This window comes from Schistocerca serialis, chromosome 2 (assembly GCF_023864345.2).
Source record: "Schistocerca serialis cubense isolate TAMUIC-IGC-003099 chromosome 2, iqSchSeri2.2, whole genome shotgun sequence".
In the NCBI taxonomy this organism is placed as follows: Eukaryota; Metazoa; Arthropoda; class Insecta; order Orthoptera; family Acrididae; genus Schistocerca; species Schistocerca serialis.
In genome coordinates, this window is record NC_064639.1 from 1,122,289,444 (window position 1) to 1,122,303,643 (window position 14,200).

Here is a 14,200-nt window from a genome sequence, read left to right on the forward strand (position 1 = left end):
AAAGTCTGAGGCAAGTTCGAGTGAACTAGGATGGACTCCTCGGGTCCGTCGTTTCCGTAGTGTAGCGGTTATCACGTCTGCTTCACACGCAGAAGGTCCCCGGTTCGATCCCGGGCGGGAACAGTATTTTCCTGCCTATGTCGTATTGTCCTCCAATGAGCCACGTCGTGTGTGGATCTGCTGCATGTCCCTTCGTTTGCAAGTACCACATTTATTGAATTTTTTAGTTACGATGGCAACATCACTATAAGTTGTCTGTGAAGTAAGGTGCACACAAGCAGTTTCCGTGGTGTAGCGGTTATCACGTCTGCCTAACACGCAGAAGGTCCCCGGTTCGATCCCGGGCGGAAACACTTTTTCATCACTTTAAGCAAGACGTACTAAATGTATCTGCTACCATCTGTACCCGAAACCTTCGTAATCGCCTTCACGCGTCGGACCCGAGTGTCAATTGCTCACATCGAATAAGAAATTCATTTGATATTGACGGCGAGCTTTTTGCGCTGACTCAGCCACTGACGTGCGATCAGTTTGCACAAAACGCTAGGGCTCGTCCGGGATTTGAACCCGGGACCTCCTGCACCCTAAGCAGGAATCATACCCCTAGACCAACGAGCCCTGTGACACGGCGAATGCCAAATATTCCAGTCCCTCGATGTCGTCCAGGGTGCCCTGGAAGTCTCGTGTACGCTGGCGGGATGGGGGCGGCGCGAATTCCCGCGGTCGGCGGCCTTCCTGGGCTATTGGTACCTTCATGTAGAGCTGCCGCTGGGCTCGCACTGCCTGCTGCTGAGAAAGTGATTGCTTTTGCTGATATGACTTGCAATAACGACTGCGCGAAACGCCGCTATCTCGTTAGGGGTGCTACGGCAGACACCCTCTCGAGCACCCCGAAGACTTCTTGAGCCCTCGGCTGTGATGGGTTCCAGGCTGACAAAAGAACTGTCGTGTGTGCATTCGCGGACGAGAGAAAGTCTGAGGCAAGTTCGAGTGAACTAGGATGGACTCCTCGGGTCCGTCGTTTCCGTAGTGTAGCGGTTATCACGTCTGCTTCACACGCAGAAGGTCCCCGGTTCGATCCCGGGCGGGAACAGTATTTTCCTGCCTATGTCGTATTGTCCTCCAATGAGCCACGTCGTGTGTGGATCTGCTGCATGTCCCTTCGTTTGCAAGTACCACATTTATTGAATTTTTTAGTTACGATGGCAACATCACTATAAGTTGTCTGTGAAGTAAGGTGCACACAAGCAGTTTCCGTGGTGTAGCGGTTATCACGTCTGCCTAACACGCAGAAGGTCCCCGGTTCGATCCCGGGCGGAAACACTTTTTCATCACTTTAAGCAAGACGTACTAAATGTATCTGCTACCATCTGTACCCGAAACCTTCGTAATCGCCTTCACGCGTCGGACCCGAGTGTCAATTGCTCACATCGAATAAGAAATTCATTTGATATTGACGGCGAGCTTTTTGCGCTGACTCAGCCGCTGACGTGCGATCAGTTTGCACAAAACGCTAGGGCTCGTCCGGGATTTGAACCCGGGACCTCCTGCACCCTAAGCAGGAATCATACCCCTAGACCAACGAGCCCTGTGACACGGCGAATGCCAAATATTCCAGTCCCTCGATGTCGTCCAGGGTGCCCTGGAAGTCTCGTGTACGCTGGCGGGATGGGGGCGGCGCGAATTCCCGCGGTCGGCGGCCTTCCTGGGCTATTGGTACCTTCATGTAGAGCTGCCGCTGGGCTCGCACTGCCTGCTGCTGAGAAAGTGATTGCTTTTGCTGATATGACTTGCAATAACGACTGCGCGAAACGCCGCTATCTCGTTAGGGGTGCTACGGCAGACACCCTCTCGAGCACCCCGAAGACTTCTTGAGCCCTCGGCTGTGATGGGTTCCAGGCTGACAAAAGAACTGTCGTGTGTGCATTCGCGGACGAGAGAAAGTCTGAGGCAAGTTCGAGTGAACTAGGATGGACTCCTCGGGTCCGTCGTTTCCGTAGTGTAGCGGTTATCACGTCTGCTTCACACGCAGAAGGTCCCCGGTTCGATCCCGGGCGGGAATAGTATTTTCCTGCCTATGTCGTATTGTCCTCCAATGAGCCACGTCGTGTGTGGATCTGCTGCATGTCCCTTCGTTTGCAAGTACCACATTTATTGAATTTCTTAGTTACGATGGCAACATCACTATAAGTTGTCTGTGAAGTAAGGTGCACACAAGCAGTTTCCGTGGTGTAGCGGTTATCACGTCTGCCTAACACGCAGAAGGTCCCCGGTTCGATCCCGGGCGGAAACACTTTTTCATCACTTTAAGCAAGACGTACTAAATGTATCTGCTACCATCTGTACCCGAAACCTTCGTAATCGCCTTCACGCGTCGGACCCGAGTGTCAATTGCTCACATCGAATAAGAAATTCATTTGATATTGACGGCGAGCTTTTTGCGCTGACTCAGCCACTGACGTGCGATCAGTTTGCACAAAACGCTAGGGCTCGTCCGGGATTTGAACCCGGGACCTCCTGCACCCTAAGCAGGAATCATACCCCTAGACCAACGAGCCCTGTGACACGGCGAATGCCAAATATTCCAGTCCCTCGATGTCGTCCAGGGTGCCCTGGAAGTCTCGTGTACGCTGGCGGGATGGGGGCGTCGCGAATTCCCGCGGTCGGCGGCCTTCCTGGGCTATTGGTACCTTCATGTAGAGCTGCCGCTGGGCTCGCACTGCCTGCTGCTGAGAAAGCGATTGCTTTTGCTGATATGACTTGCAATAACGACTGCGCGAAACGCCGCTATCTCGTTAGGGGTGCTACGGCAGACACCCTCTCGAGCACCCCGAAGACTTCTTGAGCCCTCGGCTGTGATGGGTTCCAGGCTGACAAAAGAACTGTCGTGTGTGCATTCGCGGACGAGAGAAAGTCTGAGGCAAGTTCGAGTGAACTAGGATGGACTCCTCGGGTCCGTCGTTTCCGTAGTGTAGCGGTTATCACGTCTGCTTCACACGCAGAAGGTCCCCGGTTCGATCCCGGGCGGGAACAGTATTTTCCTGCCTATGTCGTATTGTCCTCCAATGAGCCACGTCGTGTGTGGATCTGCTGCATGTCCCTTCGTTTGCAAGTACCACATTTATTGAATTTTTTAGTTACGATGGCAACATCACTATAAGTTGTCTGTGAAGTAAGGTGCACACAAGCAGTTTCCGTGGTGTAGCGGTTATCACGTCTGCCTAACACGCAGAAGGTCCCCGGTTCGATCCCGGGCGGAAACACTTTTTCATCACTTTAAGCAAGACGTACTAAATGTATCTGCTACCATCTGTACCCGAAACCTTCGTAATCGCCTTCACGCGTCGGACCCGAGTGTCAATTGCTCACATCGAATAAGAAATTCATTTGATATTGACGGCGAGCTTTTTGCGCTGACTCAGCCACTGACGTGCGATCAGTTTGCACAAAACGCTAGGGCTCGTCCGGGATTTGAACCCGGGACCTCCTGCACCCTAAGCAGGAATCATACCCCTAGACCAACGAGCCCTGTGACACGGCGAATGCCAAATATTCCAGTCCCTCGATGTCGTCCAGGGTGCCCTGGAAGTCTCGTGTACGCTGGCGGGATGGGGGCGTCGCGAATTCCCGCGGTCGGCGGCCTTCCTGGGCTATTGGTACCTTCATGTAGAGCTGCCGCTGGGCTCGCACTGCCTGCTGCTGAGAAAGCGATTGCTTTTGCTGATATGACTTGCAATAACGACTGCGCGAAACGCCGCTATCTCGTTAGGGGTGCTACGGCAGACACCCTCTCGAGCACCCCGAAGACTTCTTGAGCCCTCGGCTGTGATGGGTTCCAGGCTGACAAAAGAACTGTCGTGTGTGCATTCGCGGACGAGAGAAAGTCTGAGGCAAGTTCGAGTGAACTAGGATGGACTCCTCGGGTCCGTCGTTTCCGTAGTGTAGCGGTTATCACGTCTGCTTCACACGCAGAAGGTCCCCGGTTCGATCCCGGGCGGGAACAGTATTTTCCTGCCTATGTCGTATTGTCCTCCAATGAGCCACGTCGTGTGTGGATCTGCTGCATGTCCCTTCGTTTGCAAGTACCACATTTATTGAATTTCTTAGTTACGATGGCAACATCACTATAAGTTGTCTGTGAAGTAAGGTGCACACAAGCAGTTTCCGTGGTGTAGCGGTTATCACGTCTGCCTAACACGCAGAAGGTCCCCGGTTCGATCCCGGGCGGAAACACTTTTTCATCACTTTAAGCAAGACGTACTAAATGTATCTGCTACCATCTGTACCCGAAACCTTCGTAATCGCCTTCACGCGTCGGACCCGAGTGTCAATTGCTCACATCGAATAAGAAATTCATTTGATATTGACGGCGAGCTTTTTGCGCTGACTCAGCCACTGACGTGCGATCAGTTTGCACAAAACGCTAGGGCTCGTCCGGGATTTGAACCCGGGACCTCCTGCACCCTAAGCAGGAATCATACCCCTAGACCAACGAGCCCTGTGACACGGCGAATGCCAAATATTCCAGTCCCTCGATGTCGTCCAGGGTGCCCTGGAAGTCTCGTGTACGCTGGCGGGATGGGGGCGGCGCGAATTCCCGCGGTCGGCGGCCTTCCTGGGCTATTGGTACCTTCATGTAGAGCTGCCGCTGGGCTCGCACTGCCTGCTGCTGAGAAAGTGATTGCTTTTGCTGATATGACTTGCAATAACGACTGCGCGAAACGCCGCTATCTCGTTAGGGGTGCTACGGCAGACACCCTCTCGAGCACCCCGAAGACTTCTTGAGCCCTCGACTGTGATGGGTTCCAGGCTGACAAAAGAACTGTCGTGTGTGCATTCGCGGACGAGAGAAAGTCTGAGGCAAGTTCGAGTGAACTAGGATGGACTCCTGGGGTCCGTCGTTTCCGTAGTGTAGCGGTTATCACGTCTGCTTCACACGCAGAAGGTCCCCGGTTCGATCCCGGGCGGGAACAGTATTTTCCTGCCTATGTCGTATTGTCCTCCAATGAGCCACGTCGTGTGTGGATCTGCTGCATGTCCCTTCGTTTGCAAGTACCACATTTATTGAATTTTTTAGTTACGATGGCAACATCACTATAAGTTGTCTGTGAAGTAAGGTGCACACAAGCAGTTTCCGTGGTGTAGCGGTTATCACGTCTGCCTAACACGCAGAAGGTCCCCGGTTCGATCCCGGGCGGAAACACTTTTTCATCACTTTAAGCAAGACGTACTAAATGTATCTGCTACCATCTGTACCCGAAACCTTCGTAATCGCCTTCACGCGTCGGACCCGAGTGTCAATTGCTCACATCGAATAAGAAATTCATTTGATATTGACGGCGAGCTTTTTGCGCTGACTCAGCCACTGACGTGCGATCAGTTTGCACAAAACGCTAGGGCTCGTCCGGGATTTGAACCCGGGACCTCCTGCACCCTAAGCAGGAATCATACCCCTAGACCAACGAGCCCTGTGACACGGCGAATGCCAAATATTCCAGTCCCTCGATGTCGTCCAGGGTGCCCTGGAAGTCTCGTGTACGCTGGCGGGATGGGGGCGGCGCGAATTCCCGCGGTCGGCGGCCTTCCTGGGCTATTGGTACCTTCATGTAGAGCTGCCGCTGGGCTCGCACTGCCTGCTGCTGAGAAAGTGATTGCTTTTGCTGATATGACTTGCAATAACGACTGCGCGAAACGCCGCTATCTCGTTAGGGGTGCTACGGCAGACACCCTCTCGAGCACCCCGAAGACTTCTTGAGCCCTCGGCTGTGATGGGTTCCAGGCTGACAAAAGAACTGTCGTGTGTGCATTCGCGGACGAGAGAAAGTCTGAGGCAAGTTCGAGTGAACTAGGATGGACTCCTCGGGTCCGTCGTTTCCGTAGTGTAGCGGTTATCACGTCTGCTTCACACGCAGAAGGTCCCCGGTTCGATCCCGGGCGGGAACAGTATTTTCCTGCCTATGTCGTATTGTCCTCCAATGAGCCACGTCGTGTGTGGATCTGCTGCATGTCCCTTCGTTTGCAAGTACCACATTTATTGAATTTTTTAGTTACGATGGCAACATCACTATAAGTTGTCTGTGAAGTAAGGTGCACACAAGCAGTTTCCGTGGTGTAGCGGTTATCACGTCTGCCTAACACGCAGAAGGTCCCCGGTTCGATCCCGGGCGGAAACACTTTTTCATCACTTTAAGCAAGACGTACTAAATGTATCTGCTACCATCTGTACCCGAAACCTTCGTAATCGCCTTCACGCGTCGGACCCGAGTGTCAATTGCTCACATCGAATAAGAAATTCATTTGATATTGACGGCGAGCTTTTTGCGCTGACTCAGCCACTGACGTGCGATCAGTTTGCACAAAACGCTAGGGCTCGTCCGGGATTTGAACCCGGGACCTCCTGCACCCTAAGCAGGAATCATACCCCTAGACCAACGAGCCCTGTGACACGGCGAATGCCAAATATTCCAGTCCCTCGATGTCGTCCAGGGTGCCCTGGAAGTCTCGTGTACGCTGGCGGGATGGGGGCGTCGCGAATTCCCGCGGTCGGCGGCCTTCCTGGGCTATTGGTACCTTCATGTAGAGCTGCCGCTGGGCTCGCACTGCCTGCTGCTGAGAAAGCGATTGCTTTTGCTGATATGACTTGCAATAACGACTGCGCGAAACGCCGCTATCTCGTTAGGGGTGCTACGGCAGACACCCTCTCGAGCACCCCGAAGACTTCTTGAGCCCTCGGCTGTGATGGGTTCCAGGCTGACAAAAGAACTGTCGTGTGTGCATTCGCGGACGAGAGAAAGTCTGAGGCAAGTTCGAGTGAACTAGGATGGACTCCTCGGGTCCGTCGTTTCCGTAGTGTAGCGGTTATCACGTCTGCTTCACACGCAGAAGGTCCCCGGTTCGATCCCGGGCGGGAACAGTATTTTCCTGCCTATGTCGTATTGTCCTCCAATGAGCCACGTCGTGTGTGGATCTGCTGCATGTCCCTTCGTTTGCAAGTACCACATTTATTGAATTTTTTAGTTACGATGGCAACATCACTATAAGTTGTCTGTGAAGTAAGGTGCACACAAGCAGTTTCCGTGGTGTAGCGGTTATCACGTCTGCCTAACACGCAGAAGGTCCCCGGTTCGATCCCGGGCGGAAACACTTTTTCATCACTTTAAGCAAGACGTACTAAATGTATCTGCTACCATCTGTACCCGAAACCTTCGTAATCGCCTTCACGCGTCGGACCCGAGTGTCAATTGCTCACATCGAATAAGAAATTCATTTGATATTGACGGCGAGCTTTTTGCGCTGACTCAGCCACTGACGTGCGATCAGTTTGCACAAAACGCTAGGGCTCGTCCGGGATTTGAACCCGGGACCTCCTGCACCCTAAGCAGGAATCATACCCCTAGACCAACGAGCCCTGTGACACGGCGAATGCCAAATATTCCAGTCCCTCGATGTCGTCCAGGGTGCCCTGGAAGTCTCGTGTACGCTGGCGGGATGGGGGCGGCGCGAATTCCCGCGGTCGGCGGCCTTCCTGGGCTATTGGTACCTTCATGTAGAGCTGCCGCTGGGCTCGCACTGCCTGCTGCTGAGAAAGTGATTGCTTTTGCTGATATGACTTGCAATAACGACTGCGCGAAACGCCGCTATCTCGTTAGGGGTGCTACGGCAGACACCCTCTCGAGCACCCCGAAGACTTCTTGAGCCCTCGGCTGTGATGGGTTCCAGGCTGACAAAAGAACTGTCGTGTGTGCATTCGCGGACGAGAGAAAGTCTGAGGCAAGTTCGAGTGAACTAGGATGGACTCCTCGGGTCCGTCGTTTCCGTAGTGTAGCGGTTATCACGTCTGCTTCACACGCAGAAGGTCCCCGGTTCGATCCCGGGCGGGAACAGTATTTTCCTGCCTATGTCGTATTGTCCTCCAATGAGCCACGTCGTGTGTGGATCTGCTGCATGTCCCTTCGTTTGCAAGTACCACATTTATTGAATTTTTTAGTTACGATGGCAACATCACTATAAGTTGTCTGTGAAGTAAGGTGCACACAAGCAGTTTCCGTGGTGTAGCGGTTATCACGTCTGCCTAACACGCAGAAGGTCCCCGGTTCGATCCCGGGCGGAAACACTTTTTCATCACTTTAAGCAAGACGTACTAAATGTATCTGCTACCATCTGTACCCGAAACCTTCGTAATCGCCTTCACGCGTCGGACCCGAGTGTCAATTGCTCACATCGAATAAGAAATTCATTTGATATTGACGGCGAGCTTTTTGCGCTGACTCAGCCACTGACGTGCGATCAGTTTGCACAAAACGCTAGGGCTCGTCCGGGATTTGAACCCGGGACCTCCTGCACCCTAAGCAGGAATCATACCCCTAGACCAACGAGCCCTGTGACACGGCGAATGCCAAATATTCCAGTCCCTCGATGTCGTCCAGGGTGCCCTGGAAGTCTCGTGTACGCTGGCGGGATGGGGGCGTCGCGAATTCCCGCGGTCGGCGGCCTTCCTGGGCTATTGGTACCTTCATGTAGAGCTGCCGCTGGGCTCGCACTGCCTGCTGCTGAGAAAGCGATTGCTTTTGCTGATATGACTTGCAATAACGACTGCGCGAAACGCCGCTATCTCGTTAGGGGTGCTACGGCAGACACCCTCTCGAGCACCCCGAAGACTTCTTGAGCCCTCGGCTGTGATGGGTTCCAGGCTGACAAAAGAACTGTCGTGTGTGCATTCGCGGACGAGAGAAAGTCTGAGGCAAGTTCGAGTGAACTAGGATGGACTCCTCGGGTCCGTCGTTTCCGTAGTGTAGCGGTTATCACGTCTGCTTCACACGCAGAAGGTCCCCGGTTCGATCCCGGGCGGGAACAGTATTTTCCTGCCTATGTCGTATTGTCCTCCAATGAGCCACGTCGTGTGTGGATCTGCTGCATGTCCCTTCGTTTGCAAGTACCACATTTATTGAATTTTTTAGTTACGATGGCAACATCACTATAAGTTGTCTGTGAAGTAAGGTGCACACAAGCAGTTTCCGTGGTGTAGCGGTTATCACGTCTGCCTAACACGCAGAAGGTCCCCGGTTCGATCCCGGGCGGAAACACTTTTTCATCACTTTAAGCAAGACGTACTAAATGTATCTGCTACCATCTGTACCCGAAACCTTCGTAATCGCCTTCACGCGTCGGACCCGAGTGTCAATTGCTCACATCGAATAAGAAATTCATTTGATATTGACGGCGAGCTTTTTGCGCTGACTCAGCCACTGACGTGCGATCAGTTTGCACAAAACGCTAGGGCTCGTCCGGGATTTGAACCCGGGACCTCCTGCACCCTAAGCAGGAATCATACCCCTAGACCAACGAGCCCTGTGACACGGCGAATGCCAAATATTCCAGTCCCTCGATGTCGTCCAGGGTGCCCTGGAAGTCTCGTGTACGCTGGCGGGATGGGGGCGTCGCGAATTCCCGCGGTCGGCGGCCTTCCTGGGCTATTGGTACCTTCATGTAGAGCTGCCGCTGGGCTCGCACTGCCTGCTGCTGAGAAAGCGATTGCTTTTGCTGATATGACTTGCAATAACGACTGCGCGAAACGCCGCTATCTCGTTAGGGGTGCTACGGCAGACACCCTCTCGAGCACCCCGAAGACTTCTTGAGCCCTCGGCTGTGATGGGTTCCAGGCTGACAAAAGAACTGTCGTGTGTGCATTCGCGGACGAGAGAAAGTCTGAGGCAAGTTCGAGTGAACTAGGATGGACTCCTCGGGTCCGTCGTTTCCGTAGTGTAGCGGTTATCACGTCTGCTTCACACGCAGAAGGTCCCCGGTTCGATCCCGGGCGGGAACAGTATTTTCCTGCCTATGTCGTATTGTCCTCCAATGAGCCACGTCGTGTGTGGATCTGCTGCATGTCCCTTCGTTTGCAAGTACCACATTTATTGAATTTTTTAGTTACGATGGCAACATCACTATAAGTTGTCTGTGAAGTAAGGTGCACACAAGCAGTTTCCGTGGTGTAGCGGTTATCACGTCTGCCTAACACGCAGAAGGTCGCCGGTTCGATCCCGGGCGGAAACACTTTTTCATCACTTTAAGCAAGACGTACTAAATGTATCTGCTACCATCTGTACCCGAAACCTTCGTAATCGCCTTCACGCGTCGGACCCGAGTGTCAATTGCTCACATCGAATAAGAAATTCATTTGATATTGACGGCGAGCTTTTTGCGCTGACTCAGCCACTGACGTGCGATCAGTTTGCACAAAACGCTAGGGCTCGTCCGGGATTTGAACCCGGGACCTCCTGCACCCTAAGCAGGAATCATACCCCTAGACCAACGAGCCCTGTGACACGGCGAATGCCAAATATTCCAGTCCCTCGATGTCGTCCAGGGTGCCCTGGAAGTCTCGTGTACGCTGGCGGGATGGGGGCGTCGCGAATTCCCGCGGTCGGCGGCCTTCCTGGGCTATTGGTACCTTCATGTAGAGCTGCCGCTGGGCTCGCACTGCCTGCTGCTGAGAAAGCGATTGCTTTTGCTGATATGACTTGCAATAACGACTGCGCGAAACGCCGCTATCTCGTTAGGGGTGCTACGGCAGACACCCTCTCGAGCACCCCGAAGACTTCTTGAGCCCTCGGCTGTGATGGGTTCCAGGCTGACAAAAGAACTGTCGTGTGTGCATTCGCGGACGAGAGAAAGTCTGAGGCAAGTTCGAGTGAACTAGGATGGACTCCTCGGGTCCGTCGTTTCCGTAGTGTAGCGGTTATCACGTCTGCTTCACACGCAGAAGGTCCCCGGTTCGATCCCGGGCGGGAACAGTATTTTCCTGCCTATGTCGTATTGTCCTCCAATGAGCCACGTCGTGTGTGGATCTGCTGCATGTCCCTTCGTTTGCAAGTACCACATTTATTGAATTTTTTAGTTACGATGGCAACATCACTATAAGTTGTCTGTGAAGTAAGGTGCACACAAGCAGTTTCCGTGGTGTAGCGGTTATCACGTCTGCCTAACACGCAGAAGGTCCCCGGGCGGAAACACTTTTTCATCACTTTAAGCAAGACGTACTAAATGTATCTGCTACCATCTGTACCCGAAACCTTCGTAATCGCCTTCACGCGTCGGACCCGAGTGTCAATTGCTCACATCGAATAAGAAATTCATTTGATATTGACGGCGAGCTTTTTGCGCTGACTCAGCCACTGACGTGCGATCAGTTTGCACAAAACGCTAGGGCTCGTCCGGGATTTGAACCCGGGACCTCCTGCACCCTAAGCAGGAATCATACCCCTAGACCAACGAGCCCTGTGACACGGCGAATGCCAAATATTCCAGTCCCTCGATGTCGTCCAGGGTGCCCTGGAAGTCTCGTGTACGCTGGCGGGATGGGGGCGGCGCGAATTCCCGCGGTCGGCGGCCTTCCTGGGCTATTGGTACCTTCATGTAGAGCTGCCGCTGGGCTCGCACTGCCTGCTGCTGAGAAAGTGATTGCTTTTGCTGATATGACTTGCAATAACGACTGCGCGAAACGCCGCTATCTCGTTAGGGGTGCTACGGCAGACACCCTCTCGAGCACCCCGAAGACTTCTTGAGCCCTCGGCTGTGATGGGTTCCAGGCTGACAAAAGAACTGTCGTGTGTGCATTCGCGGACGAGAGAAAGTCTGAGGCAAGTTCGAGTGAACTAGGATGGACTCCTCGGGTCCGTCGTTTCCGTAGTGTAGCGGTTATCACGTCTGCTTCACACGCAGAAGGTCCCCGGTTCGATCCCGGGCGGGAACAGTATTTTCCTGCCTATGTCGTATTGTCCTCCAATGAGCCACGTCGTGTGTGGATCTGCTGCATGTCCCTTCGTTTGCAAGTACCACATTTATTGAATTTTTTAGTTACGATGGCAACATCACTATAAGTTGTCTGTGAAGTAAGGTGCACACAAGCAGTTTCCGTGGTGTAGCGGTTATCACGTCTGCCTAACACGCAGAAGGTCCCCGGTTCGATCCCGGGCGGAAACACTTTTTCATCACTTTAAGCAAGACGTACTAAATGTATCTGCTACCATCTGTACCCGAAACCTTCGTAATCGCCTTCACGCGTCGGACCCGAGTGTCAATTGCTCACATCGAATAAGAAATTCATTTGATATTGACGGCGAGCTTTTTGCGCTGACTCAGCCACTGACGTGCGATCAGTTTGCACAAAACGCTAGGGCTCGTCCGGGATTTGAACCCGGGACCTCCTGCACCCTAAGCAGGAATCATACCCCTAGACCAACGAGCCCTGTGACACGGCGAATGCCAAATATTCCAGTCCCTCGATGTCGTCCAGGGTGCCCTGGAAGTCTCGTGTACGCTGGCGGGATGGGGGCGTCGCGAATTCCCGCGGTCGGCGGCCTTCCTGGGCTATTGGTACCTTCATGTAGAGCTGCCGCTGGGCTCGCACTGCCTGCTGCTGAGAAAGCGATTGCTTTTGCTGATATGACTTGCAATAACGACTGCGCGAAACGCCGCTATCTCGTTAGGGGTGCTACGGCAGACACCCTCTCGAGCACCCCGAAGACTTCTTGAGCCCTCGGCTGTGATGGGTTCCAGGCTGACAAAAGAACTGTCGTGTGTGCATTCGCGGACGAGAGAAAGTCTGAGGCAAGTTCGAGTGAACTAGGATGGACTCCTCGGGTCCGTCGTTTCCGTAGTGTAGCGGTTATCACGTCTGCTTCACACGCAGAAGGTCCCCGGTTCGATCCCGGGCGGGAACAGTATTTTCCTGCCTATGTCGTATTGTCCTCCAATGAGCCACGTCGTGTGTGGATCTGCTGCATGTCCCTTCGTTTGCAAGTACCACATTTATTGAATTTTTTAGTTACGATGGCAACATCACTATAAGTTGTCTGTGAAGTAAGGTGCACACAAGCAGTTTCCGTGGTGTAGCGGTTATCACGTCTGCCTAACACGCAGAAGGTCCCCGGTTCGATCCCGGGCGGAAACACTTTTTCATCACTTTAAGCAAGACGTACTAAATGTATCTGCTACCATCTGTACCCGAAACCTTCGTAATCGCCTTCACGCGTCGGACCCGAGTGTCAATTGCTCACATCGAATAAGAAATTCATTTGATATTGACGGCGAGCTTTTTGCGCTGACTCAGCCACTGACGTGCGATCAGTTTGCACAAAACGCTAGGGCTCGTCCGGGATTTGAACCCGGGACCTCCTGCACCCTAAGCAGGAATCATACCCCTAGACCAACGAGCCCTGTGACACGGCGAATGCCAAATATTCCAGTCCCTCGATGTCGTCCAGGGTGCCCTGGAAGTCTCGTGTACGCTGGCGGGATGGGGGCGGCGCGAATTCCCGCGGTCGGCGGCCTTCCTGGGCTATTGGTACCTTCATGTAGAGCTGCCGCTGGGCTCGCACTGCCTGCTGCTGAGAAAGCGATTGCTTTTGCTGATATGACTTGCAATAACGACTGCGCGAAACGCCGCTATCTCGTTAGGGGTGCTACGGCAGACACCCTCTCGAGCACCCCGAAGACTTCTTGAGCCCTCGGCTGTGATGGGTTCCAGGCTGACAAAAGAACTGTCGTGTGTGCATTCGCGGACGAGAGAAAGTCTGAGGCAAGTTCGAGTGAACTAGGATGGACTCCTCGGGTCCGTCGTTTCCGTAGTGTAGCGGTTATCACGTCTGCTTCACACGCAGAAGGTCCCCGGTTCGATCCCGGGCGGGAACAGTATTTTCCTGCCTATGTCGTATTGTCCTCCAATGAGCCACGTCGTGTGTGGATCTGCTGCATGTCCCTTCGTTTGCAAGTACCACATTTATTGAATTTTTTAGTTACGATGGCAACATCACTATAAGTTGTCTGTGAAGTAAGGTGCACACAAGCAGTTTCCGTGGTGTAGCGGTTATCACGTCTGCCTAACACGCAGAAGGTCGCCGGTTCGATCCCGGGCGGAAACACTTTTTCATCACTTTAAGCAAGACGTACTAAATGTATCTGCTACCATCTGTACCCGAAACCTTCGTAATCGCCTTCACGCGTCGGACCCGAGTGTCAATTGCTCACATCGAATAAGAAATTCATTTGATATTGACGGCGAGCTTTTTGCGCTGACTCAGCCACTGACGTGCGATCAGTTTGCACAAAACGCTAGGGCTCGTCCGGGATTTGAACCCGGGACCTCCTGCACCCTAAGCAGGAATCATACCCCTAGACCAACGAGCCCTGTGACACGGCG

At 53.3% G+C, this 14,200-nt stretch overlaps 44 non-coding genes across 44 annotated transcripts; 29 read left to right on the plus strand and 15 right to left on the minus strand.

The window, feature by feature from the left end:
- The first annotated feature begins 50 nt into the window (after positions 1 to 50).
- Trnav-cac (transfer RNA valine (anticodon CAC)) lies at positions 51 to 123 on the plus strand. Its single transcript has one exon. It is a non-coding gene; the product is annotated as a tRNA-Val (tRNA).
- Positions 124 to 280: 157 nt separating this feature from the next.
- Trnav-aac (transfer RNA valine (anticodon AAC)) lies at positions 281 to 353 on the plus strand. Its single transcript has one exon. It is a non-coding gene; the product is annotated as a tRNA-Val (tRNA).
- Positions 354 to 546: 193 nt separating this feature from the next.
- Positions 547 to 618, minus strand: Trnap-agg (transfer RNA proline (anticodon AGG)). The gene has a single exon. It is a non-coding gene; the product is annotated as a tRNA-Pro (tRNA).
- A 402-nt stretch (positions 619 to 1,020) lies between these two features.
- Trnav-cac (transfer RNA valine (anticodon CAC)) lies at positions 1,021 to 1,093 on the plus strand. Its single transcript has one exon. It is a non-coding gene; the product is annotated as a tRNA-Val (tRNA).
- A 157-nt stretch (positions 1,094 to 1,250) lies between these two features.
- On the plus strand, positions 1,251 to 1,323 carry Trnav-aac (transfer RNA valine (anticodon AAC)). The gene has a single exon. It is a non-coding gene; the product is annotated as a tRNA-Val (tRNA).
- A 193-nt stretch (positions 1,324 to 1,516) lies between these two features.
- Positions 1,517 to 1,588, minus strand: Trnap-agg (transfer RNA proline (anticodon AGG)). The gene has a single exon. It is a non-coding gene; the product is annotated as a tRNA-Pro (tRNA).
- A 402-nt stretch (positions 1,589 to 1,990) lies between these two features.
- Positions 1,991 to 2,063, plus strand: Trnav-cac (transfer RNA valine (anticodon CAC)). The gene has a single exon. It is a non-coding gene; the product is annotated as a tRNA-Val (tRNA).
- A 157-nt stretch (positions 2,064 to 2,220) lies between these two features.
- Trnav-aac (transfer RNA valine (anticodon AAC)) lies at positions 2,221 to 2,293 on the plus strand. The gene has a single exon. It is a non-coding gene; the product is annotated as a tRNA-Val (tRNA).
- Positions 2,294 to 2,486: 193 nt separating this feature from the next.
- On the minus strand, positions 2,487 to 2,558 carry Trnap-agg (transfer RNA proline (anticodon AGG)). The gene has a single exon. It is a non-coding gene; the product is annotated as a tRNA-Pro (tRNA).
- Positions 2,559 to 2,960: 402 nt separating this feature from the next.
- Positions 2,961 to 3,033, plus strand: Trnav-cac (transfer RNA valine (anticodon CAC)). Its single transcript has one exon. It is a non-coding gene; the product is annotated as a tRNA-Val (tRNA).
- A 157-nt stretch (positions 3,034 to 3,190) lies between these two features.
- Positions 3,191 to 3,263, plus strand: Trnav-aac (transfer RNA valine (anticodon AAC)). The gene has a single exon. It is a non-coding gene; the product is annotated as a tRNA-Val (tRNA).
- A 193-nt stretch (positions 3,264 to 3,456) lies between these two features.
- Positions 3,457 to 3,528, minus strand: Trnap-agg (transfer RNA proline (anticodon AGG)). Its single transcript has one exon. It is a non-coding gene; the product is annotated as a tRNA-Pro (tRNA).
- Positions 3,529 to 3,930: 402 nt separating this feature from the next.
- Trnav-cac (transfer RNA valine (anticodon CAC)) lies at positions 3,931 to 4,003 on the plus strand. The gene has a single exon. It is a non-coding gene; the product is annotated as a tRNA-Val (tRNA).
- Positions 4,004 to 4,160: 157 nt separating this feature from the next.
- Positions 4,161 to 4,233, plus strand: Trnav-aac (transfer RNA valine (anticodon AAC)). Its single transcript has one exon. It is a non-coding gene; the product is annotated as a tRNA-Val (tRNA).
- A 193-nt stretch (positions 4,234 to 4,426) lies between these two features.
- On the minus strand, positions 4,427 to 4,498 carry Trnap-agg (transfer RNA proline (anticodon AGG)). The gene has a single exon. It is a non-coding gene; the product is annotated as a tRNA-Pro (tRNA).
- Positions 4,499 to 4,900: 402 nt separating this feature from the next.
- Positions 4,901 to 4,973, plus strand: Trnav-cac (transfer RNA valine (anticodon CAC)). Its single transcript has one exon. It is a non-coding gene; the product is annotated as a tRNA-Val (tRNA).
- Positions 4,974 to 5,130: 157 nt separating this feature from the next.
- On the plus strand, positions 5,131 to 5,203 carry Trnav-aac (transfer RNA valine (anticodon AAC)). The gene has a single exon. It is a non-coding gene; the product is annotated as a tRNA-Val (tRNA).
- A 193-nt stretch (positions 5,204 to 5,396) lies between these two features.
- On the minus strand, positions 5,397 to 5,468 carry Trnap-agg (transfer RNA proline (anticodon AGG)). The gene has a single exon. It is a non-coding gene; the product is annotated as a tRNA-Pro (tRNA).
- A 402-nt stretch (positions 5,469 to 5,870) lies between these two features.
- Trnav-cac (transfer RNA valine (anticodon CAC)) lies at positions 5,871 to 5,943 on the plus strand. The gene has a single exon. It is a non-coding gene; the product is annotated as a tRNA-Val (tRNA).
- Positions 5,944 to 6,100: 157 nt separating this feature from the next.
- On the plus strand, positions 6,101 to 6,173 carry Trnav-aac (transfer RNA valine (anticodon AAC)). Its single transcript has one exon. It is a non-coding gene; the product is annotated as a tRNA-Val (tRNA).
- A 193-nt stretch (positions 6,174 to 6,366) lies between these two features.
- On the minus strand, positions 6,367 to 6,438 carry Trnap-agg (transfer RNA proline (anticodon AGG)). The gene has a single exon. It is a non-coding gene; the product is annotated as a tRNA-Pro (tRNA).
- A 402-nt stretch (positions 6,439 to 6,840) lies between these two features.
- On the plus strand, positions 6,841 to 6,913 carry Trnav-cac (transfer RNA valine (anticodon CAC)). Its single transcript has one exon. It is a non-coding gene; the product is annotated as a tRNA-Val (tRNA).
- A 157-nt stretch (positions 6,914 to 7,070) lies between these two features.
- Trnav-aac (transfer RNA valine (anticodon AAC)) lies at positions 7,071 to 7,143 on the plus strand. Its single transcript has one exon. It is a non-coding gene; the product is annotated as a tRNA-Val (tRNA).
- Positions 7,144 to 7,336: 193 nt separating this feature from the next.
- On the minus strand, positions 7,337 to 7,408 carry Trnap-agg (transfer RNA proline (anticodon AGG)). The gene has a single exon. It is a non-coding gene; the product is annotated as a tRNA-Pro (tRNA).
- A 402-nt stretch (positions 7,409 to 7,810) lies between these two features.
- Trnav-cac (transfer RNA valine (anticodon CAC)) lies at positions 7,811 to 7,883 on the plus strand. The gene has a single exon. It is a non-coding gene; the product is annotated as a tRNA-Val (tRNA).
- Positions 7,884 to 8,040: 157 nt separating this feature from the next.
- Trnav-aac (transfer RNA valine (anticodon AAC)) lies at positions 8,041 to 8,113 on the plus strand. Its single transcript has one exon. It is a non-coding gene; the product is annotated as a tRNA-Val (tRNA).
- A 193-nt stretch (positions 8,114 to 8,306) lies between these two features.
- On the minus strand, positions 8,307 to 8,378 carry Trnap-agg (transfer RNA proline (anticodon AGG)). The gene has a single exon. It is a non-coding gene; the product is annotated as a tRNA-Pro (tRNA).
- Positions 8,379 to 8,780: 402 nt separating this feature from the next.
- Positions 8,781 to 8,853, plus strand: Trnav-cac (transfer RNA valine (anticodon CAC)). Its single transcript has one exon. It is a non-coding gene; the product is annotated as a tRNA-Val (tRNA).
- Positions 8,854 to 9,010: 157 nt separating this feature from the next.
- Trnav-aac (transfer RNA valine (anticodon AAC)) lies at positions 9,011 to 9,083 on the plus strand. Its single transcript has one exon. It is a non-coding gene; the product is annotated as a tRNA-Val (tRNA).
- Positions 9,084 to 9,276: 193 nt separating this feature from the next.
- Positions 9,277 to 9,348, minus strand: Trnap-agg (transfer RNA proline (anticodon AGG)). Its single transcript has one exon. It is a non-coding gene; the product is annotated as a tRNA-Pro (tRNA).
- A 402-nt stretch (positions 9,349 to 9,750) lies between these two features.
- Positions 9,751 to 9,823, plus strand: Trnav-cac (transfer RNA valine (anticodon CAC)). The gene has a single exon. It is a non-coding gene; the product is annotated as a tRNA-Val (tRNA).
- A 157-nt stretch (positions 9,824 to 9,980) lies between these two features.
- On the plus strand, positions 9,981 to 10,053 carry Trnav-aac (transfer RNA valine (anticodon AAC)). Its single transcript has one exon. It is a non-coding gene; the product is annotated as a tRNA-Val (tRNA).
- Positions 10,054 to 10,246: 193 nt separating this feature from the next.
- On the minus strand, positions 10,247 to 10,318 carry Trnap-agg (transfer RNA proline (anticodon AGG)). Its single transcript has one exon. It is a non-coding gene; the product is annotated as a tRNA-Pro (tRNA).
- A 402-nt stretch (positions 10,319 to 10,720) lies between these two features.
- Trnav-cac (transfer RNA valine (anticodon CAC)) lies at positions 10,721 to 10,793 on the plus strand. Its single transcript has one exon. It is a non-coding gene; the product is annotated as a tRNA-Val (tRNA).
- A 412-nt stretch (positions 10,794 to 11,205) lies between these two features.
- On the minus strand, positions 11,206 to 11,277 carry Trnap-agg (transfer RNA proline (anticodon AGG)). The gene has a single exon. It is a non-coding gene; the product is annotated as a tRNA-Pro (tRNA).
- Positions 11,278 to 11,679: 402 nt separating this feature from the next.
- On the plus strand, positions 11,680 to 11,752 carry Trnav-cac (transfer RNA valine (anticodon CAC)). Its single transcript has one exon. It is a non-coding gene; the product is annotated as a tRNA-Val (tRNA).
- A 157-nt stretch (positions 11,753 to 11,909) lies between these two features.
- On the plus strand, positions 11,910 to 11,982 carry Trnav-aac (transfer RNA valine (anticodon AAC)). The gene has a single exon. It is a non-coding gene; the product is annotated as a tRNA-Val (tRNA).
- A 193-nt stretch (positions 11,983 to 12,175) lies between these two features.
- Trnap-agg (transfer RNA proline (anticodon AGG)) lies at positions 12,176 to 12,247 on the minus strand. Its single transcript has one exon. It is a non-coding gene; the product is annotated as a tRNA-Pro (tRNA).
- A 402-nt stretch (positions 12,248 to 12,649) lies between these two features.
- Positions 12,650 to 12,722, plus strand: Trnav-cac (transfer RNA valine (anticodon CAC)). Its single transcript has one exon. It is a non-coding gene; the product is annotated as a tRNA-Val (tRNA).
- Positions 12,723 to 12,879: 157 nt separating this feature from the next.
- Positions 12,880 to 12,952, plus strand: Trnav-aac (transfer RNA valine (anticodon AAC)). Its single transcript has one exon. It is a non-coding gene; the product is annotated as a tRNA-Val (tRNA).
- A 193-nt stretch (positions 12,953 to 13,145) lies between these two features.
- Positions 13,146 to 13,217, minus strand: Trnap-agg (transfer RNA proline (anticodon AGG)). Its single transcript has one exon. It is a non-coding gene; the product is annotated as a tRNA-Pro (tRNA).
- A 402-nt stretch (positions 13,218 to 13,619) lies between these two features.
- Positions 13,620 to 13,692, plus strand: Trnav-cac (transfer RNA valine (anticodon CAC)). Its single transcript has one exon. It is a non-coding gene; the product is annotated as a tRNA-Val (tRNA).
- A 157-nt stretch (positions 13,693 to 13,849) lies between these two features.
- Trnav-aac (transfer RNA valine (anticodon AAC)) lies at positions 13,850 to 13,922 on the plus strand. Its single transcript has one exon. It is a non-coding gene; the product is annotated as a tRNA-Val (tRNA).
- Positions 13,923 to 14,115: 193 nt separating this feature from the next.
- Positions 14,116 to 14,187, minus strand: Trnap-agg (transfer RNA proline (anticodon AGG)). The gene has a single exon. It is a non-coding gene; the product is annotated as a tRNA-Pro (tRNA).
- Between the last annotated feature and the right edge of the window lie 13 nt (positions 14,188 to 14,200).